A 25,399-nucleotide genomic window follows, 5' to 3' on the forward strand; every position below is an offset into this window, starting at 1 on the left:
GGCCTGGCCCCGGCCCCGGCCCGTGGGGCAGCAAGGCCGCGACGCCCCCGCCTCTCAGAGCCCGAGGCGCAGCCCGCCCGCAGTGTCTCCCCTCATCGTGGGGTTCGTGGGGTGCGCGGGAGCTGGAGCTGCGGCCCTTCCCCTTGCAGCACGGCTTGGCTCCGGCCGCTGCCCCCGCGGTGCTCGGGGGAGCCGTGCCTGCGGCTACCACTCAGTGTACCTACAGCATTAGAGATGTATTATTTAACTGCAACGGCTTAATTGATTTAATGTTAACTGCAGCAAATTCCCAGGAGATCTTACGTAATATGTTTTAGCAATCAAAATGGGCTCGATGTCTGTAACTTTGGGTCCTTTGTGCCACGTGGAAAATACCTTCAAGAAACAGCGGTTTGGGCAATGCTAAGTGTGTTCACGTCCACAAAAACTGTTACTCTGACATGAGGTTGGGGTGGTCCTAAAATCCAGTCCCACGCAGAGCTATGGGCAGCATCTAACACTCATATGGCTGTCTGAAATGGTCCTGTCTGCCTCTGCAGATCACCATCTGAACCACAGCAGAAGTTTCCACACCGATAAGCCGCAGGAGAGAGTGGAAAGTGAAGCAGGAATCGGATTTTCTTCTAAGCCAGTACAGGATATGGCAGAGCAGACCCATAGCGATATCTATGTCATAGCACGTGATCATCATCCAAAGGACCTTTAACATTTTGAATGAAGACTCTAAATATTGATTCCAACCCCGATCACTACACAATCTGTGTCTGATTGTCAGATCTGTCTGCCATCATCCAGTCTCCAAAAAGAAACAGGATAGTTTTGTTACATTTGCCCCTTCTTTTTTTAATGTGGCTTACCAGTGAAAGAAGGCTTATGTGATTATACCATCTGTCCTTTCCCCAGTGATGTTCAACTGCAAACAAATTTGACGAAAAGATAAAGATCACAAAGAGATTTAAATTGTTAAAATGTTTAATGAGAACCAACAGTAACATGCAATTTGTTGCCCTACTGGGGGAAGCACTTTATTTGCTTGTTCCTCTGCTGTGTAGTAGCAAACAAATACTGCCTGGCTGATCTGCCACCTCCAAATCTGCCACATTGCCTGATGCCCAGCTAACCAGGGAGGGATCTGGACGCGGGGAAGTGATGGAAATGGGGAGGTTAGAAGAAATGGGAAATGAGAGTTGACCATACTGGAGATGGGAGCTGGAAATAGGAGGTAAAAGGAGACATACTGGGAGCAGTGCATTGGGAAAACAAATGCAAAACAACAAGTTAGGACCATTGTAGTGGCTTTTGTCATAGGAAGCTGCAAAAGGCATAACTTAAATCTGAACAAACCTGATTTTAGTAGCTCTGCTACTGATAGATGTGATTTTTTTTCCTTTAATTTTATCCTGAATATTTCACTTTAAGTGTGTTTCTGTGTCTGAGCTCAGACCTGTAGCATGTCCTATGCCACTAAAAACACCTGTTCCCCTCCACATAGTGAGATCAGGCTGAGCAGCCAGGCTGACCTGGAAAAAGGGTTTGAGTCACAAAACAGCAGCTCCTGGTCCCAGTCACCACCGTTGTCCTTCTCAGGGACTTCAGCACCAGTCTAAGAAGATGATGTCCAAGAAGAGAATATTCCTACTTAAATTGTTGGGTACATTGCCCATGGAGAAGAGAGGAAAAGAACAGGAGGAATCAGGAAGCAGTTCTTTGGTGGTTACAAACCTGAACTGTCCTTTCTGTGTGAACCGGGACAATACTTTTACAGAGCCATGTCCAGGCTGGCTTCTTGTCGTTCTGTTTTCCCCACCACCCTGCATTTACTCAGGAGCAAAATCAGAGCTCCGCAGTAACACTGGTTTGTATTTTTGTTACCCTCTTTCCTGTCCACCCAAGAAAAGAGTCATCACACAGTGAAGACTCCTTTTAACCTATGCAAGATATTTGAAAATTAAAAGATGATAATCTGGTACTGGGCCCAAGCAGTGCTGCTGATGTGCTGCTGCTGAAAGCAGTGCTATGCTAACAGAAGTACTTCACTTGCCAGATGCACATGGTATCTCTACACAGCACTCAGCTGTGTGAACATATGCACTAAGCTGCCATGTCTCTGTTCTGTGCTTGGCTGCCTGCTGCTGACATACCCTTCATTTCCTCTTTTGCTGGAGATTGTGAGCTGAGGGCCTGACATGAAAGCCTTCCAGCTTCAGCACCTTATAAATGAAGTCTTGACTTCCCAAATGCACAGTGTAGCAGCCTTATCTACATCTAAAACATGTAGTAATGCCCACAGGGTTCCAGGAAAAAGCTGTATCTTGCTTTCACTAAACCTCCTGGGGAGTCTGAAAAATAGGAATGGATCCAAAGCTGAATGACTTTGTGGTTTCTGAGCTAAGTTAGAAAGGAAAGGGAAGGAAAGGAATTTTTTGTTATCATGCATTAATTTGTAGGGAATTTACATTTAAAAAAAAAAGTTTCTGTATGTACATTTTTATAGTTAGTCATGCACATTCTCTGAAGTCTGTTACAAGTATTCAAATAAAAAGAAAGTCGCCCTGCCTGAGCTGCTGATATTTTTCCTTTGTTAAGAACTACCACTCAGAATGATTTATATGTTCTTGTTCAAGGAGCTCAGAGTGCATTACTGAAAATAATAAAATAAGTTGTGGTTTTATTTTCTTCTTTTGATACCTACTTCTATTTGGAGAGTCATGAAATATTTCCAAATATTTAAAATAATGAGAGCAAAATTAGGAGATTTTTTTTTTTTTTAATGGAAAGACATTATCTCTCTTTAAATGTATAGATCCCAGTATATATTGTGCCTAGTTATATCATAAACATATAGACTCCAGAGCCTAACTCCCCCAGAGTCACGCCAGGGTCACTTCAGAGTGCAGTTGCACTGACTTTTACTTCATATATTCATTGTGATTTTTCATGCTGAGACCTGTAGCATTAAGTGTGGTGTTCCCAGAAGGAAGGAACTTGAGAATGACTTTGATCTAGGTCAACCTGGCATGACAAAATGTGTGACAACACTACCACATTACATCTGACCAGCCAGATAAATAATTTTTAAAATCCTCCTGTTTTTAGATAGCATAAGCACCTCTAATACAATCCTAATATTGAGGACCTGATTCTATAAAACAGTTAACAGCTGATTTTGTACATGTGTTTCTACATTTCTACGTGATTTCTACAAATCCTCAGTGTGGATATCAGGCAGTCTATATTCCTTTGTTTGCCTGCTTGCTGTTATCAAATTTAGTCTAACACAGGCAGAAATAAAAAAGCAGTTCTATTGTGCCAAAGATGTGCATGATGAAGCTGCATCATGCCTAGAAAGCGCATTTATTTCTGCTGAAGAAACCTTCAGTATCGCATTTTAGTATTCACTTTGCTTTTTAATCTCATGACACTTTCTTGAGGTACCTCTTCAGCAGTATTTTCCATTTTCTCTCTCTTCTTCTCCCACTTCCCACCCTCTGTGTTTTGCAGGGAAACAAGAATGCAAAAACCTGTGGCATCAAATTGCAGCCTATTGCAACTGCCTTGTGTCTTCTCTTGGCATTGCTTTGCTAGGATCTTTAATAATATGTTCTTTTGCAACAGCCACATAAATTCCCTAATGACAGATCTTTTGTTCTTAGGTGATCTATTCCACCTCCATCATTCTGACCATGACTCATTCCAATATTCATGAGACAGGTGACAAGGAAAGCGAAATCCAGCAAAAGTGCAGAGGAATGCTCAGTAAGATTTTCTGAGCCATGATCTCTCTTCCCTAAGAAATACAATTTAATCATTGCAATACAAATTTCATTTGCCTTATTACTGAAGTTTCCTATTCTTTAGTCTTCTCAGACGGAAATCAGAAGCCAAGTTTTATCTTTAGCTTTTGGCAGATTTCTTCTCTTGAAAGGACTTAATATAATTTTTCCTAGGAAAATACAACTGTAACCAAATTTTTTAGAAATGAACTGTCTTCCAGCTATTCTGAACAACAATTTTTTGCCTGTCTTTACCCCAAGAGAGGCTCGTCACATAACTGTAACATGAAAAACAAATCGAGAAGAATTTTGAATTTCAGATAAAATATTACTTTTACCCAGATGCTAACTAAAAAAGTAGAAAAACAGTGTCTCATCTCTAAAGCTGAATATGTCTGCCCCATCTAGTAGTTTGCCACAGGGAGAATTGAGAAACATTCAGTGAGCAAGCAATCCTGGTTCTCTTTTCAAGAATGTGGACTATGACAAATAGTACAAAAATGGAGTCTTGTTGAAAATCTGTGGTCAGAAAAGGCTCTACAAAAGGCACATATGATCTCAAAAATAGTCATAGTGGGTTTTTTTCTGAGTTAGAAACAAATTTGTAATAAAGTCCTTACTTTTGTATAAATAAAAATGAAGACAAATGACAATAGCCATATCAATAATAATAGGTTGAGCTGTTCATGATTTGGCTTTGGTACATTGGAATCACTCTGTAGGCACTTAGAAAACACAAAGGGAAAACAAAAAAAGAGCCAGAGAAAGGTTTGTCCCTGTTCCAGACTTAAACAGAAGAATATTTGCATTACAAAACAACCACACATAAGATGGAAAGTAGATACATTGTACATATAAACCCTTTGGGTTCCAAGATCCTACTGAATAAAAAATACAATATCATGAAAAAATTTAGGTTCAGTTCTCTATAATAGAGACAGTTGTTTGAGCATTTTTCTTTATGCACTAATTATCTCTTTAATAATGGAAATTAATGGAGGGTCTAGTCACGCAAACAGCTCCAGATAGGCACTTGTCTGTGCAAGACTGAGACCTAAATGTTGAAACCCTATTGATTCATTTTACCATAACAAAAGACATTAAACTATTCTAAGATTCACTCTGGTAATTACATGTTCTAGTCTGTATTAAATACCCATGGTTTAGTTTTACTATTGTCCACGAGGGTTCACGTTAAGTATTCAATAAAATCTTTAATAAGAACATCATATTGAAAAAGATTCTTAGATTTTGTTTGTGTGGTTGTGCAAAAATACCACAAAGATTTCTTAATCTCTATTGCACTGTGCTAGTTATAGTTTTAAAAAATGAGGAGAACAAGCAAATCTATTAGATGTATTTCTCCTCCCCCTGCTCTAGGGTGTACAGAGAAACCTATTCAAGCAAACTGTGTTTTCCCACCCATTTCCTGAATGGAGGAAGGTATCAAACAATGTGTGCACCAGAGTGACGCTGATGGGGCTGCTGGGCACCCCTGATGGGACTGCAGACCGATCCCATGGGCTTTGGACAGCAAGAGCAATGGCAGAGAGGAGCTATCAGAGCAAAATCATCCACTGACTGTGCAACTGCCACTATTGACACATTGGGAAAAACAGATCCACTGTATTCCAAAACCAGAATGGCTGCCTTTCCTCTTTACATACGTACCAAGTCTCATTTGAGCCTTACCCCACAGAGTAAGTGTAAGAGTAAGTTTCCCAGTCTCTGCCTACAGAGCAGACTGGGAAACAGGAATTTTGTTTACATGGCCAGCCATCCTGCTGCTGTCCTCGAGAACAAAACATTTTGTTTATCTCTTTATGAATATGCAAAAAAAAAATAAAAATAATACACTTTCTACAACCTCCTAGGCAATGAAGAATAAGAATATAGTAATAAAATTGCTCCAAGCAAGGGGTGTGGGATGATGTGATTATACCTGCTAATAAAGGAGACAAAGTTTAATTGCAGTGAGAGTGCTTTTAACTGCACAGTTGCCACTGAGGTCCAAAAAAGAGGATTGTAAGTGATTAGTGTAGCGCTCCTGATGGAGAAAGAAGAGACAGAAGTGTAAATAGAAGAGGAGATTTAGGGTTTCTCTAAGATATGGCTTCAAACCTGTCAGCAACCTGCAGACAACATCTCTGTTACTTGAGTTATGATGTGATTCTCTTTCACAGGGAATGTGTATCCCATTTCTGGTTCAGGTCCCTTGTCTCTTTTTGGCAAGTTAAGCTTTTGGGAGAAAACAGGTAAGGACTAAAACCAATGATAATGTGTTATTGTTTGTGTTGTGCTAGTTTCCAAGGGCTTCAGAAAGCACTGGGGAGCTGTTGTGTTTGCTGCTGTAGGAACACACAGGAAGGTGCTCCCCATATGACACCGCTCCTCCCTTCTCAAATCCTCTCAGTAGAAGGAAGATTATTTTTGCAGACCTCTCCAAGCTCAAGCATTAAGTGTGAGGCTCCCACAGTTACCCTTCTCCACATGCTTTCCCACAGCTGTGCTGCTGTGCCGTGCATTTGTGGTGCAGTGTTTCAGTCACTCTCCTGCACTTGGCCCCCACAGAGCCAAGAAAACTGGGCTGACTTAGTTGGTGTGACTGCTAGTGGGAATTTCCTGGTGCAGAGGGTCATGATCTGAGGTTATGAGACTCAGCTGCAGCTGAAGGTGAGACCCACACTCAAAATCTTCTCATGTTATGGCTTCTCCTTTTGTTTTAGCAATTTGAATTTTCCTCAGACATATTCATCAATTCTTACTGTGCTTGCATCAGGATAGAGAACACTTCAGCAGCCTGGTTTTAGTTCCCTTGAAATTGACTTTCATGTTGTATTATTTGTATTAAATCAGTATTTACATTTCTCCGTTTTCAGTATTTTTGCTGAGAGTGTGGAAAGATAACAACAATGGCAAGAACAACACCAGTAATAACATAAAAGTAATGTTTCCAGTCAGAGGCTTCTACAATTTAGTAGTAAGTGTCTACAACAAACAATCTCTTTAAATGGTGCTATATCTATATTTTAAGTGGTGCTGTAAAATCACAGAATGAAAAGACAATGAGATCTCAGTAGATCATGGATCATATAAATGGGTTATCAACTTCAGCTCCTGACTTTGAAGAAAACACATTAACTGTCCGTCTTTCATCCTATTTTCCTTCCTTTACAGAAATTTCCAAGTTGGATGTATTTGATATGTTTTTACTCTGTAAAGAAAAAAAATAAATATATATATATAGAACACAGTTCATTACACTGAAGGCTTAACTTGCACCCTCTTTCACACAGAGAGCCTCAGGTGACTCTATGACTGAGGTCAATGCCTTTGGCAAATGTATGTGTGTGTGTAAAGCTGGCACAGCGTGGGGGAATGAATCCACACCTCTGAAACTGAGACTTTTCAACAAAAGATGAATGTGAAGTCTCTCCAAAGGTACTGCAGGACTTTGCCTGGCAAGCCCTGTGGAGGGCTCCAGAGCTAGAGGCTACAGTTTACCAAAAGATGAAGAGCTTGTGGGAACTACAGTCAAAGATTACCCAAGGAACTTCACCCAAGGGTCTTCAAAGTAGCAATGTTGGGTATTGGTGTGTCAATGTGGCAGCAGTAACGAGCACAGGGCAGCTAGCAAGTGTTTGTACAGCCTAGGCTGGCCCAGTGCTGCTTCTGCCTCTTCCTGGCAGTGTCAGGTCAGGTTTACTCACGGGCTGTAGCAACCAACATTGGCATGTTGGTTGTGTAAGCACAACTCAGCAAGTAGCTTCTGTTCATCTGAAACATATATTCTGTTGTTTTGCTGGGCTTGTATGTATATTATTGTGTGAAATTCGGTGGTCTGTGGCATAAGGGAGGTTATATAAATTGACAGGAAGGGTTGGTCATGTATTTAAACTCAGTGAATCACTGGGGGATTGGATTGAGTGTAGTATTTGGAGAGACCCTGACAGGTCCCAGTGGTCTGTTCAGATTTGTCGCTTCTCTGCTGACATTTTTAGCCACTGCCAGCTTTTGGTTTCAATTTAAGTGCATTGAATGTTTTTGTGACCTGCAGACATGTCCTTTTATTTTGCCCTGTCTGATCACAGCAACTCAGAGGATTGTTTAAATCGGGATTTGCGTGATGCCAGGCTGCAACTGTTGAGTCAGAGAGCTGAGCTGGTCTTGAATTCACTGTCTAACCACACTGTTGCGATACCCACGGCTAGTAAATTAATGCAATTTTTCTTTCTTTCTAGTTTTGACTCAAAGCTTTGAATACTACTTAGTATCTTAAATTTATTTTCAGCTGACTTGGTTACTATTTTTGATAAAAAAACTACCCCTGTCTCTCTTTGTAGATATTGCTTCTCTAATATCCTTCCCACTTATGCTAATCAAGTAAAAATAACATGACTTCTTATCCAGGCAGGAGGTGTGTGATGAAATATGTTGTTTAGCAAATCCAGAAGTAAGTAGTGCTTATCACTACTGGTACCATTTGTTCTCCAGTCTGGATCCATTCATTCCTACTGAAGAGACACAGTTCCTGTTGATACTTGTATCTCAAATAATATCACAGATATTTGTATATGGTATTTCTTACTGTCTTCTTTAATTGGTTTTATAATACTTGTCCTTATGCATGACCTTCTTCTATATCTTTTAAGTTCTATAGTCAAAATCAAGTCTTTCCTCCCAGTAATGAGATATTTTCATCAGGAGAAATCTGAAATGAGCCACAGCAGACCTCCGGTGACAAGGGTTGCATACAGCCCACACAGAAGTTAAATCTTTAACACTTAATAGACCATCCCAGAAATGGAAAATAGCATAAAGGTAACTGGGTTTGTTTTGTTGGCTGCAAACTCTTTTGAAAGGGAAAAGTTGCACTATGTCTGAGCAATATATATTTTTATTTTAGTCCTGTAAGAATTGTTAAGTTAGAAACCCTTTGTAAAGCCCTTTAAATCTCCAGTTCATCTGAATTACATCAAATTATTAGTCCTTGTCAGTCATGAATGTCAAAAAGGTACCACTGAAAAAGCAAGAAAAACAATTAAATCCTGCAGTTCTAGTTTACCTCATTATAGCAACATCTGAATAGTTCAGAAACATTGACCAAAAGGCTCTTGATACTTTACTATAGATTTTTTTTTTATCTTTTGCTTTTGTTGTTTTTTTATGGGTATTTTTTTGTTGGTTTCTTCTTCTGTTTGGGTGGTTTGTTTTTTTTTTCTTTTTGCTTGGTTTGTTGGTTGGTTGGTTTTGGTTCTGCTTTTGGTTTGTTCTTTTTTTTCTTTTTTTTCTGTGAATTACAGCATGTTGGCAGGAGGTTTTTGGGCATCTAGGTGAGAAAGGAATATTCCCAGTTCAGGTTGATTTTCACTAACTCAAGTATATCTTTCGTGAGTATACGTAAACAGATTTTCCAAAGGCCCAAAATTTGGCAGATTTGACTTCCAGAAGTATGACGGAAGTTGCTTTAAAATACTATTGCAACCCAAATTATATATTTTTCCCTAGCTACATTCTAAGAGGAGAAGAACAAATTTTGTTAAAATAACTATTTTCAGTCAGGCTGAAGAAATAATAATAATAACAATAATAACAACAATAACAACAACAACAACAACAACAACAATAATAATAATAATAATAATAATAATAATAATAATAATAATAATAATAATAAATCAACTGTTACTCAGCCTAAGCTATAGCATATAAACTATATGTATTCTACCAACAATGTATTTACTCAAATATGAAGAAGTCTTTGTAGCTGAATAAAAAGCTTTAAAATAACTGGTAATCTAAGTCTTGTGGGGTTTTTATTGCCATGAAAAAGCTTCTAAATAGCAGACCATGCATTGCATATGATTCTGATGAAATGCAAAATAAGGTAGATAGTCAAATAATTTATAGTAAAATGCATAGCATAAATGGAATTTTTCAGAGGATTTAAATACCAGTTTTATAATATGTCAGAATAAAGATGGGAAAAAATGCAAAATATTTGAAAAACCCATAAAGTTTTTCATACTAACCCCCCTTATATCATACAAAAAATTAATCTATAATAGGCCCATGTTTTCCTGTAAGACACTGTGAGACAGGTTTTTGTGAGTTAGTCTCATGTCATCTTGAATCAGTAGACAGTTCAAATCCTGTTACCATTTCAAAATACTTCTTGTTTCCATTTGTATAATTGCACTGAGAATCAACATTCTTCACAGATTAAGCTATTAAAGAAAACCGAGAGGAAAAAAAAAAAAGGAATAGATAGATCTTCTTATACCCAACAGACCCTTCTCAGTTTGTTCTAAATGAACTTTTAAAAAAAATCCAAACACAACTCCCCCACACAACCTAGTTAAGATTCACCTGAAATGACACAAGTACAGATTTGACTCTTCTCTTGGTGTAGGGCTTCAGGCCAGCATGAAATGGAATTCTCTCCAGTGAATAAGCCAGCCCATTCAGCTGTAGCACATGGCAAGCAGCACAAGCCGTGCTACTCCTGATTACGTGGACTGGGTGGGAAAGCCCAGGCTGAACAATTACAAGTGCTCCATTTTGTGATGCTTCCATATTTTGTTGCTAATGACCACAAGGGTACTCGTTTGCTCCTGTTTACTAAAAACTTTATTGGAATAGTCTGCTCAAGCTTGGGGAGAGGAGATTTCTGTGTTCAGGTGTCTGGAGACACCTTTGCCTATGTAGCCTCAGTAGTTAATGATATCAGGGTCGATACGGAACAGGAGAAATAAGTAGCAATATTAGTTTATTGCTAGTAATATCTCCATCATTTAGGAAAAAATAAGACTCTTTAGTATATCTCCCCTTTCCCACCATGTCCACTAGCATCTATTTAGTACTGACTCTTGGGAAAAAATCAGGAGATAACAAAGTGGGTCTATGTGACTTTTTGCTATATTTCTTCCTAATCTCCTGACACTGAAATACATAATCCGAGCTTTCCAGTTCGAGAGAAACATTTTTTCTAACAGGGTTTTTCACTCCTCCATAACAAAGATGATCAGAGCCCTGGCAGGGATGGGGTCTGTCCAAGTGCCAGCGGAGAAGCTCCAGCCTGATAGCAGACTCAAAGCTTCTGGTCTAATGGATGATGGCGGTGCCAGCACGTGTGTCTTCTTGGAGATAGGAATGTCGATCTCACACCACAGCAGGATTTCTTCCCTTTGCAGCAGTCAGTGGTTGCTGCCAGGAGCAACAGTGGTGGCATTGATTCCAGCTGCTGCCGCCCAGCTGAATGCCAAGACACATAAACTGTGGGATGTTCTTAGCAACTCCTCCATGAGGTAGTAAGATAACATGAGAAACATAAGGAGATATTAAAGAGCAGATGATAAACCATTTTCAGGAAACAGCATTTCTCTAGAAAAAGAGGCTGAACTTTATCAAAGGGAAAATGTCTCTTGGAGGACTTGCCAAAGTAAATCTCTTTGATGCAAATGGTTCAAGCAGAGACTTTCACCTTAATCTACTGTGTGGTGACCTGGTCTTCTGATACAGAGAATAATTATGGGAGTTTTCAGAATTGCTGTGGTATGCAAGCCCTCCAAACCTAAAACAAGTACTTACAATATTCCCACTTCACCACTCTGATGTTAGTCACCTACATTTCTCTTAAATTTAATAATAGCTAATGCCTTTAAACTTTGCTGCTTGAATGGGCTTCAGTGCCTTGTGAAAGACAGATTTTAAAAATGCAGTTCCTCATTAACAAGTTTCTTTCAACTTTACAGTTTTATTTTGCCTGTGCTAAAAGGGATAGCATCTAGTATAATGAATGACCCACAAAGAACTTGCCCAAAGGGTAGTACAAAATGGAAAGGAAAAGATGAGTGTGTAGCTGTTGAAATTAGTATTTGCTTGCAGATTGATCTCTCTGCCAGTTTGTCACCCTGGACATTTTCAGTTTAGTTTATTTGTGTTACAGTAGAAGTGACAATGTAATTAAATATGGCCTCTGAAAACAAGATCTATGCATGTTTCATTTGAATTCTACTGTTCTTTCATTAAACATTTCTTCATCTTTGCAGAGCCAAATTCTTACAATAATAAATCAGAGACACCTAAAGTTCTTGCCAAGTCAAATATCTACAGTTTCTGGCAATTATGTAATTTCCAGATTTGCTACAATGGCTCTTGCTGATAAGTCAATTGTCATAAAAAGAAATGTTCCAGACCAATCTTTATTAGGGTGTCCTTCACTGATCTGTGTAAAATAATCCCCCTCCTGCCCCACTCTCTTTTAGAAAAGAGAAACATAATTACAGCTTTTTCCCGTGCTTTGAATGATTCTTCATCATAACAATTTATATCTGGAAAATGTCACAAGAAAATGTGAAAAAGGTAAGTTTAAACCAAAGAAATCAGGCACTGCTGTTATTAATAGAGCAGCTCAAGAATGTTTCCCATGATGTGTTATAAGGGCTCTGTCTTATAATAAAATTTAACAGTGATGTATTTCCCTTGTTCTCAAGTTGATTTTGTATTAGAAGTCCAGACAAAAGTAATTTGTAGCAAAGGTCCTTGATCCAATGTCTGTACATGGAAAAGACTCAAAGGATTTCCATGCCCATTTAAAAGCCCTTTAAAATGATTAATGACTAAATGCATTACAAATTATCAAGTATTTCACACTGACAAAACAGAACTTATCATGAGTTTTGGCAAAATTTTTCTCCCTTAGTATTTAGAGTAAATTATCTCATAAATAGTAATTTTGAGCCCCCACTCAGAGTGGTGATAAAGTAACAGTAGATGAAATAAAGCCCTGTACCTTTTGCCCTTATTTTTTAGCTTTTTTAATGTAGTTGTTTTATATTAAATGGATGTTTGAAATCCTCATTGTCACCTCCAGTGCAAAGCATTCCCTGAGTCTTTCATCATTTTGATGGCAAATGAGGAAGAGCAAAATTAAATCCCAGAATTTAGATGCTCATTCCCGATTTCTTGTCATACCTGGAAGTGATTCTGGCACCAACTCTGAAAAAGAAGGCTATTTCTTTCTGAACTTAAAATCTAATAATGTCTTTTCCAACTCTCAATAGTTTTTCTCTTTGAGTAAAAAGGCAAGACAAGGATAAAAAGAAATGGGACCTACCCTAACTAAAGAAGTTGGTCAGTCTCATTCCCCATGCTGTATTTGAAATAAAGACCTAAAATACTATTATTGGTTTTGCACAAGCAGAATTGTGGAGCATTAACCAGACAAAGACAAACACAAACCCCATGTTTTTCGGTGGTAGTCAAAAAAGAAAACTCTTACTGTATTTTATTTGTAACTGCTATGTTTGGCTCTGGTGGTGTTTTGGACTCCTCAGTGCTGGTGCTGGCCACACAGGGAAGCAGAGATCTCCTCAGATGCAGGAAGGCCAAACACAGCAGTTTGTTTGTTCCTGTGGCTGTGCTGGCATTTCCCAAAGGCGCTCTCGGGGCACTGCTCGCTTCACCTCTGCAATGCCCCCTGTCCATCAGCAGCCAGCACTCCGGAGCTGGCAGCACGCCTCCAGGGATCTGCTGGCTGCCACCTCTGCCTGAGCTGCCACGCAGGAATGCCCAGAGCCCAGTCCAAAACCTGCTGACAGCAGGAATATATCAAATTAGAATAGCTATTACACATGCTTAATGACAGTGTGTTTACACAACTTTATTAGCTCATATGCTTACTTTATGCTGGGAGCTGCTACCTGTTAACAAATGTGATGAAACTGCTGATCCTATATTTGAGATCACTGGTATCTTTTTTGCGGTTGCAAGAGGTTTGAAGGAAACATGGGGAGGGCAAGAACAGAATTGTCTACCATCGCAGAAGCATTGTGGGGATCTCAACATGGAGGAGACTAATTAATCAAGCACAAGACATGTCAGTCTGTGTAATATCACAGAATAAAAATGTGGACCCCTGTTTGTCTGTTTATCCATTATCATATTATTTTCCAGTTTCTGTTTTTTTCTACAAACCACCGATTTTTCATCCATGCATGTCATGCCTCGATACTGTGCATATAATTCAATAACTCTTCTGAAGTTTGGCAGGTTTCCTACTGCCCTTGTGTCATCTTTATGAAATTAGAAAACATTAGGGTTGTACATATTATCTTTTGAAGTGATGATGTGATTCATTATCCTGCAGCTCTCATTACCCACAAGGGGCTAAGAAATTTATATCATATGCAAACTCAACTGTTTAGTGGTTTGTCCAGGGGCAAAATTAGAAATGTCAAACCTCTCTCCATCTTGCATGCTCCCTGCCCTCTCTTTATTAGCAAGATCTCTGTAAGATATAAACAAACAAACCACAAAAAAAAATTGCTTTTAGGTATTTATAGACTTAAAGGAATGTCTCAGCCAATAGGAAAAAAAAAGTCAGTATTCATTCAAACAAGCTGAAATTCATCACAATGCTATTTTAGGAATTGGATGAAATAATTCTTTTCAGTCTTTCCATGATACCAATGCCAACAAAATATCACTTCAGCACCAATATCACTCCACCCTTTGCTAGGTGTTGTAGGTGAGGGCTCAGTGAGCTTTCAAGGCAAGGTTCTCTGACTGATCCCCCATCCTTTGGATGGTCAGGGAGTTGTCTCTGGGGCTTAACCTCCAGGTGGCACTTGCTATATTTATGTCAGTAACTCTTTTTCTGCTGGCTGGGGGTCCTGGAAAACTTTGCCAGCAAAGTTTTCTTTCTTCCCAACCTTGTTGGGATGCTGGGCTGGACAGGCAGGCCCATGCTAGTAAATAATACCAGTCTGGGGAAGGAGTCAGCCTGAGCACAGCCTGTAGTGCTTTACTGTCAGCGTGCTCCTGGGCACGATGGAGCTGCTCCACACAGGGCTTCTCCCAACCATTCCCAGACCTGCTGCAGGAATTTAATGGGGCGGGTATTGCTTCCAGCAAACTATGTTCCATATAGACACTCTGCTTTTGGAGGCAAGAAATGTTGCCCTTGTGAACATGAGTTGTACCCTGCCAACAGTCCTCAGAATACAGGAATAGCCCCCAAAGTGTTTTTGGTTTTTTTTTGTAGATATGCCATAAAATTCCACTGAAGGCTATACCCTGCTGCATTGTGATTGAAAAACAGAGAAGCACATCCAGCTGAGGAAGAGGAACACAGTCTGTGGTCCCTCTACAGCTCTTCTCACATCTAAGTCCTGGAACACAGAAGGAATTCAGTCTTACCTGAGCTCACAGACAGCAACTGGAGCAGCAAGAAAGAGGTCAAAATTACCAGAGTGAATACAGCAAGTCTATTACCCTCTAATAATTCTGCCTTTTTATTTTTTTTCCTTTTTGAACAGGGGATATATATATATATATAAAAGACAATTTCCATGGCATTAGTGCATCTTCCATCACTATATTGAAGTATTAAAATATAGATTACAGTTAACATTAAAATTGCTCAAATGGGACCCAAGAGACCCTTTGCACATTGCTGAATTACAGGAATGCTTTCAGTGAAGTGATTCATTGATGTGAATAAGGGATAATCTAACTCAAATTTTAGGCTAACACAAGCTAGATCTGATGGACTGGTGTGTGTGTGTGTGTGTGTGTATGTGTAAGATTATATATCTACAGTTATCCTAGCAAGTAAAACATTGCAGCACAGTTATCTTTTGGGTCTGTGGAACTGATATAAAATATCTCAAAAGCAGCCTTACAGTTGCAGCAGAGCCAATATCTTACAGCTGTGACCGTGCTAGGAGAACTGCCATCAGTGTGGTAGTAAAAAAGAAACAGGCAGGAAATAGGTTTCACATTCTGGCCAAATGTAACAGTATGGAAAAATGTTTATGTCCTGAATCAGGACAAAGCAGTCAAAAATCTAAAAACATCATGAGCTATAAATCCAGAAGATATGGTTTTGGGTCAAATCAGCTGTAACATTTTGTTTTGGCAATTTGGAAATACTTTGGTTGTTTTCAATATATATTTTGTAATTTAAGTTGCCTATATTTCTTCATGAAATGCAATTTTGAGGCATAGAATGGTCATTTTTAGAGACAAAGTCTTCATTACTTCAAAAAACATTTCCAAATGCTTTTCAATCCATTTCCCAAAACCAACATTTCCCCTTGAAAAAATATTGTATGAAGTAATCAATATGTTCTAATTTGAGAAGTAGAACAAGAATGTTCCTTACCAATTCACTGATGTATCCATAATGACAGCAATTTTCTTTGGTAATTCAGGCTTGGAAAAATTCATATAAATTAGACTCATGTATGTGGGTGTTGCAGGACTGGCAATGATAGTTTTATATGTTTTGATAGTTTTATAAACTTCATTTGCTGAAGTTGATTGTTATTTTTTATTTTCTGACAGTATTGGGGATTCTTTCACCACACTCACAGATGTCAATGAGCAGAGCTATTCCCACCACTTAATAATGATTTTGGATTGGTTTTAGATTTGAGCTGGACAATTACAGCATCCTAAATACTATGAGAAGGTAGGGCAGATTGGAAATAAAAACTGTAATGGGAACTGTAAACATTTTTTGCAAAGTTGTATCTCCTTTTTGTGGCCTGTAATATTGAAGAAAAATACATCTGAGGAGGCATTTTGACAGAACTTTCTGATATATGTTCACTTTGCTCAAGAGGATGACATATTCTCTCATTGATGCCTGTGTAGAACACCCACAACTCTGCACGGAAGACATTCACCCCTGTTCACAGCAGAACCAGTATTAGCTGAACATAATGCCATGCATTTAACAGAGGATAAATGATTAGCAAATGTGATAACAAAGGCTAACTCTAGACACAGAGCTCAGTTTCCTCCATGGTTGGGAGGGAGTGGTGGGTTCTCCTAGGGGATGATCCAAAGCAGAAATTTCCCACTGGGGCTCTTTGGCCGAGTCAACACTACAGGACTGACAGGTCCTTGCAGGGTCCTTGCAGGGTCCTTGCAGGGTCCTTGCAGGATCCTTGCAGGCTCAGCTCATGCAGCACCATGGCCTCATTCCAGCACTGTGAGGGGGGTAGGAAGGGGTTGTGTTTCTTTCACTTGTACATCAGTATTTCATTCCAAAGGCAATGCAGGTCCACAGGTAGAGAGGTTATCACATACCATTTCAGTTTTTACCTTGATGGAAAAAGCTGTGGGGCAAACTGCAGAGCTTATCTTTCCTGCTCTATGGATGTGCATGCTGGGATCAGGGCTGCAAGGGGCACAGTGAAGTACCCTCGTGGTATTGCAGCCTCTTGCTCTCTTGCTCTCAAGGCCCTCTAACTCCCTCAGTCAGATACAGATGAAGTATAGCATGAATTACTACTTACTTCTGAAGTTATGCTCTGGATTTTCTATCCCTCCAAATTCTGAAAAGTATCAGCTGTGAATTCAGATAGCGTTCCTTTATTATCTGGAATAAAATCCAAGCACCATTGAGCAATGTCTTGCCTCTTAATTTTGATAATGCATATCCTTTAAAGTATATTATGTCCTGAAAATAAATTATGGAATTGTTTTTTGTAGACCAGCTCTTTACTGCTGACTCTGTTAAAATAAAGCTTCTCTGGAGACTTCAGATATTTATGACCGTGTTCAAATCAGTGCTGATCAAACTGCTTTGGTAGATATGGACATTTTAGACCTTCCCTGTTGTGACTATCAGGGAAATGCTCGTTTTCATACAGAAATTAATAGGGTTTCTGAAACAATACTTAAATAATGTTCTTATTCAGCTTTGTTTACCACAACATAATTTTCTCTGTGTGTCTTTTGCTGCTGAGCTATAACAACTAGAACAAAATGACTTTGCAAAAATGGAGAGAGAATCTTGAGGCCATTATGCTTTCTGATTCCAACTGTTATTTTATATACCTATAGAAATTATATGTTAGCTAAACCATCTGCTAAAGTCATACACAAGCTGTTGTTTAAAAGGGTCTGCAAATGATCAGATAGAGCCTCACAACCAGGTCACTTAGTCATTACAAATGCATTTCAAATAGGATAATTTGACCAGCTGAAAGATATATAGAAGTATTTTCTGAGGAGAAAAAAAACCTAGAAACTCTTTGCCTGTTACTAGGTTTTAACCTTGCAAATATCTCTAGAAAGAGACTTGTGTCCAAACCACAAAATATAGAGCTGGATTTTAAAATTCTTGAATTTGGGGGATCTGGTATGTAGTTTTAGTTCTACTCTGTGTTGAGGGGGAGCTAATTTGTGAAATTTAGAGCTGCATCTGGGTTTGAGTTGGAAATTAATCCAAGATTGGGGTTATTTACTTCCAAGAATTTTGGTTCAGACCCCATTTCTAATTATTGTCACAACTGAGAAAGCACTGATCACTGATGCACGTCATTCAGGAACTCTGTATGAGTATACTTGCACAAAAGTTTCACTTTACTCAATTGGAAGCAAATGTAGTGTTTGCAGCCAGACCTGGTTTGGCCATGAGTAAACTGCTTGCAGCTCTGCAGAATGCAAAATTGGATCTTTAAGTGTAGTGGGTTATGGTTTCCAGGAGCAGTCAAAAGGACATCACTTACCTTGGACTTTGACTAAGAGAAGCTGAGTTTTTGTGATGACATGTTTTGTCTCTGAAAGATTTTGATATTTTTGGTTAATTTTAGGAAGAGCTACTAAACATACCAGGCTTCTTCAATTTTTATGTAGGGTCTGTGTGAGGGTCCTCTTTGAGGAGAAGGCTGGAATGTGACTGGCAAAGGAGTTGCCTTTATAAATAAAAACATGGTGACTCAAAGACAGTATCAGTCATTGTCAATACTTTCTGAGGAAATGGAGAATATATCCCTGAAATCCCAAGCCACAGGAAAAAAGATTGAATTAGCTTTGTTACTTTAAGGGCCATTGTTTTGTTTTGACCTTGTTTTTTGGGGTTTTGGGTGTTTTTAATATTTGTGTAACCATTATGTTTTGGTTTGAAGCTTACTCTTTGCACCTCTCACTCTTTATATGATATTTTGACCAGAGAAAACACTCCTAAAGCTGTATAGTGCAGTCCACTTCTTAGAACAGTTCATGACAGATCAAGAAAAATATTTATGGACATCTTTCTAGGACTCTGAACTTGTACCTGAGGATGATGCTGCCAGTTGAATTATTTATAGAAATATGAATGTATAAAATATAAGCATTTCCAAGAACAGCTGCTTTAATTAATTCTGATCTTGGAGGATGGAGAATTCATGTGAATGGCAAAGGGGATTCAACTTGTGGGAGGAAATCTCTGAGTTTTGTGAAGCAAGTTGTTCTTTCTTACCTGTTAGAAATACCTTAGGAGATAAAGATGAAGGTGGTATATTTCAATTAATTGTGAATGTAGTTTACCACTTCCTTCTCAGAGGAAACCTTCCTTCTCAGTTTGAAAACTTGGCTTACTTTGGGAAGAAGGCTATGGGAATTGCCACAGTGGATCAGATCCATTGTTGCTACAGTCCCATAGCCAGTGCCCAGCAGCAATCTGTGACCAGAAGGAGATGCTTCAAGGGAAATATGGTTCATCTTTCATCTCCTCTTTCCTCAAGATCTCCTGGGATAGATCTGTTTTAACATAATAACTAGAAAGGAGTTTGGGACCAGATTAGTGAGGTTTAATAAGTCAATTTTATACCAATTCTGTGTAAAGGAAGAGAGGATGTGGTGTGTTTTTAGAGGGCTTAATGCTGACCTGATGGTTATCCAGCCTGAGTCAACAGGGTTTATTTTGCTGTTCAGCAATAGTGGAACCACAACAAGACGGGGTTTTTTTTAAGGCTTAACCCCAGACTGTCCAACACTCAACATGCCTACTCATTGCTCACTACTGAGATTTCATTAAGGTTCCAGGATTTAAGGTTGGAAAAACTGCATAATATACAATATTTTTTTTTTTTTTTTAATTAAAGCTAAACAATAAAGATGACCCAAGCAGAATTTTGAATTCTACCTCTGTGAACTTTATTTTATACATATTTGTGTTTAACATCAAAATAGCAGATGGATCCAGTACTGGAAGGGGCCTGTTCTCTGGTTCAGATATTCCCAGATTTCATAAAATCAGCTTATTTGCTGAAATCAGCAGAAATTTTCCTGTTAATATTTCTGAGCATTTGTCCAATTTGCTCTCAAACCTAAATTACAACCCTAACCTAGCTCTGGACACTATCAGCCCATTCCTAATAAAAAAATGGACTTTCTTTATCACAATGAATAGTTTTATCAGTTGTGATCCTTTGAGGCCAAATGTCCTTACACAGTGATAACTCTGTAGTCTTTTATTATCTCTCTTTTGTAGTCATCTAAAAGCACTTTGCGAAAACGGTTTCTTACATATCAGCAAAATACACAGTTGATACCTTATTCTTTATGGACAACTCAGTGGCCAAAGATATCTGGAACACAAAACACAAAGCTTGTCTGTCCTACCTAAGATAAAACCCTGAAATCAAACCACTCTATTTCTGCGACAAGAAAAAAAGTTGTTTCACAATAGCTGAATTGCTAATATATTGGGGTTTTTTTTCATTTTTTATGCTCCTTTGATTTTCTTAATAGCCGCTTGGCAAATGTAAGGTGGTGTGAATTTAAATCAATGAGCTTATCAATGCAGAATGCACAGTGTAGAAAATAAAGGTGTGTGAGTGTGACACTAGACTAAAACACAGGACACAGAGATTCACCTCATGTATTGACCACAGATTCCTGAGGTGACCATGCAAGTCATATTAACTCTTTGCATGTGAAATCTTTCATGATGGAGGTCTCTAAACCTCTCTGGTTTAGAGGACTAGTGGCACTTTTTTATTTCTTCCTAGTCTGATCTTAACATCTTTACGGACAAAGCTGCCATTCATTAGAAATAATTATATTATCACTGAGAATCAGGCTTTGAGCTCAGCTTGAGCTTTTTGATACTACTAGAATGCAAATTTAAAGTAACACTGTAGGAATATTACATATTTATCTTGTATAGTAAATTAACTACTGGGAAGACTTATATTAAAGTTTTGAGGTATTTCCTGTCATCTCATGGAAGCCAAAATATAGGCACTAAAATGTCAAGTGAGTTTGTGTCCTGCAGTCTTTCTTCCAGAGCTTTAAGGAGCATTTTTCTCTCACAGCTTTAAGGAACAATCCCAGGAAATCATCCCAGCTCCATGCAGCTCTCGCTGTGTAGCTGAGCTCTGAGTGACCACTGGATGGCTGCACTTCCCTTCAGCATCTCCTCGCCCTTGCTCCATCCTGTCATCCCAGTATTATGTGCTTATTAAGATGAACAATGGAAGGATACACCCAGAAATCTGGAAGTATTCAAAACCCAGGCTTCACTTTTTCTCTTATATGTGCACTGTGGCCCATCAGCCTGTACACTGAAAAGTTACAGTGCTGTTGGAAAACACCATCAAAAGGCAATAAACGTGCAGCAGAGAAAGGAGATACGGAGATGAGTTAGCAATATAGTGAGCATATCCTGCACATTTATCTTGTTAGTCTCCATGTGCTGGCCACTTCCCAATCTGAGCACTTCTGCTGGATATCCTACTAATTCACAACTATTTCAGATTTTGATTCCCTTTCCTATGCTGGTACCCATCAAGAAGGCCCCTGCCATGTTCTTGGATGATTTCCTGGTTACTGATATGGAGCAGGGATTCTGACCTCTGCCACATGACCTCTCTTCATCTCAGCTCCATGAGGAAAATGATTAAAGAGGCCACATGTGTGAAATTATCAGTGTAGCTTCAGAACATTCTCATTTTCAGAGATTAAATGTTCCGAGCCAAACTTGCACTTGAAGGTCTATTTAAATTCTGTCCCCAAAGCTTTTGACACCAGAAGATTGCTGGTGCAATACCAACACAAATAATTTCAGATGATAAACAGCACCAATGTGACCAGCAGAGCAAGCAGCTCAGCTGCAGCATATCCTGTGCTCCTGAGAACTGGAAGAGCATCTCTTACTTTCTTAATAATGAGCACTGTAGACTGCCATGAACACTCCCATTGGAAATGCTAGCAGGGAAGATTTGGGAAGAGAGAAAATATACAGATTTTTTTCTGTGTTTATCCTGAAAAGTGACAGTCATGACCCTTTCTGCCTGATACTAGTCTTTTGTATCTTGGGGGGATTTTTTTATTTTTTTTGATTAACTGAAACAACATAGGGAAAACACATGAATTATGCTTTATGCGAGAAAAAAAAAGCAGGTTTAGAGCAAGGAACTGCTGTAAACAGGAGGTGTAGTAACTCGGAACTGGCAGATGCTAAGTTTAAAAGGAGAAAGAGAAAAAAAGCTGTCAGTAAAAGTGAATGTGTCAATAATTATGCAGCATGAATAGATAGATGTGTCAAAAAAATACCCACCTACCACAGTCCCATTTACAAAAAAGGTCTTTTGTTGAAGCTCACTAAAGTCAGGACAACAGAAGGGAAGAAGAAAGCAAGCGGTGTTTTAATGGAGCAAATGAAGTCAAGGAACTAATTCTGGGTCTTGTATGAAATGCAATTTCCAGTCTCAATGCAGCTGGAGTGAAAGAAAACTTCTCAGTCTAAATATAGCATTGGCTGATTGCTATGTGCTGTGCAGTCATGCTGAAAGGTTTCTGTCCTGATGGCCATGTGAGTGGGAGGCTCTTTGCAACCAGGCACCAGCACTGTGCATTGCTGTGTGAGAGGGTTTCCTGCTGCACTGAGCAATTTATGCCAAGAACTTGCAATACTCAAAGACTTTGATCAAGCTACAGTCTCTGCAGTCTTGGCTATGTAAGCTCATGGACTTTAAAGGACAAAGTTTAGGCGAACATTTGATTTAATGATTTAAAGTTTTTCTGTAGACTAAGTGTTCAGCAGTTCTCTGTTTATTCACCCATGCCCCAGTTTGTGGGGCATTATTAGCACAGAGGGCCAGGCACAGATGGGTGTGCATGGCATGAGGGTGTCCTGGAAGGTCCCATGGCCTCTCCCTCATCACCTAATGTGAAATGTGCTGCCATGGGAAAGTACAATAGAATGAGTGAATGGAAGAATATGATTCAGCTTCTTGGATTGACATGAATCTGGTCCTGTCCCTCAGGTTAAAATAAGGGCTGTCTTTGAGCAGGTGAATTAAATCAACTGAATCTTGATTCTTCTGTCTTGTGAAGTGGGTATAATGTACCTTATCCACTCCCATAAATGGCTTTAAGATTTCTGGATGAAAAGTTCTAGTTTAACACTGAATGCTATTTTTTAGAGCACTCTGCCATCTGACTATACCAGATGCAAATATTTGCTCCTATTTCTTCAATAAGATTGAAGACAGAATCATAAACCTGGGCGCTTTTTTTTCTTTTTTTTGAGAACTTTTGCACATAGATACGGAGTAATAGTGCTATTTCTCATTTGGAATATAATCTTCTGAAGACAGGAGAACTACTATTCCTTGCTCAGGAAGTTCCTGCTTTCTCATTGACCTTCTTCACTTCTGCAATGATTAAAATTAGGTCTTGCTAAGAAGAGGTCAGAGTTATTATTGTGTTGTTTTAATTTTGAACTTCTGCATCTCCCAGGTTTAAACTGTAAGAGCAGTAAGCCCATATGATACAGCTGCTTTCCACATGTGCTGGAGAGAGGAACGTGTGATTGTGAGGAATACGATGACATCCAAACCAATAAAACATTCATCCCAAGGTGAAGGGGTGTATCAGTTATATATTTAGACATTCGTTTTTACTGGCAGACTTAGAGCAATTTGAAAGCACAAAACCATAAGAGGAGGAAAGATCATGAGGGTCTGTGAAGGAGACTGACAGGGATGGAGGAGAGGGCTCATCATGAGCTACAGTGATGAAAACAGTGGGAGGTATACAGATGAAGTGCAACCACTCTGAGGTTCTCATTCTTGCACATACTTTATACTAAGAATGGCTGATTTCCAAAATTGGGGTTTTTTGGGTTTTTTTTGTTTGGGTTTTTTTTTTTTTAATCACCAGGAATATCTATTTTGCTATTGATTGCATTTTACTCCCTTAAATCCCCATGACTTTGTTCTCAATTTGTTTTTCTATCTGCCACCCTGTATCTCATTATCAGTCAAAAACACCTCTAAAACTGGCAACAAGTTAAAATTATACTGACATAGATCAGCCTAGTATATCCTAACAGCCCAGCCTAAGATAGTATTATGATTTTGACATATCATAATAGACCATTGTTAGATAAGTTTGTATCTTTGACATATGTAAAGAAAGAACTCAGCATAGAACCAACATATGCCTCTGGTCCTGCTTCCCTTGGGGGAAAGCTTCTCCCTAGACAGAAAGAACCAAGTCTTGTTAGGACCTTTCAAATAGAGCATCAGTGGATGTGAGCAGTGTAGAAATATCCCTCTGAGGTGCCATAGGACATGCACATGTGGTCTTTGGGAGGAAACACATAAGAATTTTCCATGAGAAGTAGTACCAATCCCCTTTCCAGCTTTTCTCTTCTGTTAACAACATCGACTGCTACAGCAATGCTGAGCCTCTTCTGGTCAGCCTCTGCTGTGCACATCATGCTCAGCTGAATGAGACAGGGCTTTGGCCCCTTGAATTACTAATTCTTTTGGGAATGTAACACATCTAGATGTCTGAAATACGGAGATATTTTGAGATTCCAGAAGTATTTTTTCACTTGGCACTGTTTTTCCAGCATGGTTACAATCACATCACTGTAAATGTCTCTAATTTCTTTTAGGTTAAAGGAAACATCAGTTACCAAGCCAAGTAGTATGTTTAGAGGATCAGGAATGAAGAATTGGTAAAAATTTTATAAAAGCAATTGATAAATTAGCAAATACACAATTGAAAATATATCCAATAATAAATAGTTAAGGCATAGTCCTGAGCACAAATATGGTCCTTTAAAATCATTAATCTACATGTGTATAAATTCACTGGTATTTTAGCAAATCATTCAAAAAACAGCATATCCAACTAGTTAAAGAAACATAAAAAAATAAAAAAGGGTACCTATATCTGTATCAATAACTAAGAAAACTGAAAAGTGCTACATATGTGATGCAAGGCATGATTGTGTCTCTCTAATGTACAGTAGCCCCTAGTGACTTTTTCCTTAATATACCAGAATCTGTAGTTGTGTCTGTTAATTATAAAGATAATTCCCAGGACTGGCCAATAACATGTGCATTCTCTGATCATTGCCTCTCCCATCTTGCTAGGAACTGTCTCAGCCTGATGGTGATTTACTGGCTGTACTGGCTGTACAGTGAAGTATACAAAGGGACTGGTCCCAACAGGTGGGATCTGGAGGGTCACCCACCATGTGTGGCTGGGACATACATAAATGCATGAAGACATTTATACACTTTACAATTCACATATCAAAATGTAAGTATGTATTTGTATGTGATTTCTAATATAATCAGACTTTGCTGGTGGTGTTTTCTTCAAGGCAGCAGGTTTAATATCTTCTTGATGGTTGCCAGATGCGTGGTCTGATGTAGATCATCAGCTGGAGTGCGTTGTGCTTACAAGGCATTGTGGAACACATATATTTACAGTGCCACATTAAAACTCAATTGGCTACTGCTTACCCTCAGAAGTCACTGTAAGCAAGATGCACGTTTTAAAAGAAAAGTTCATAAAGATGTGTTTATGCTCCAATG

This window comes from Pseudopodoces humilis, chromosome 3, assembly GCF_049639895.1.
Source record: "Pseudopodoces humilis isolate 2021_Gansu_Grassland_sample_001 chromosome 3, ASM4963989v1, whole genome shotgun sequence".
NCBI classification, from domain to species: domain Eukaryota; kingdom Metazoa; phylum Chordata; class Aves; order Passeriformes; family Paridae; genus Pseudopodoces; species Pseudopodoces humilis.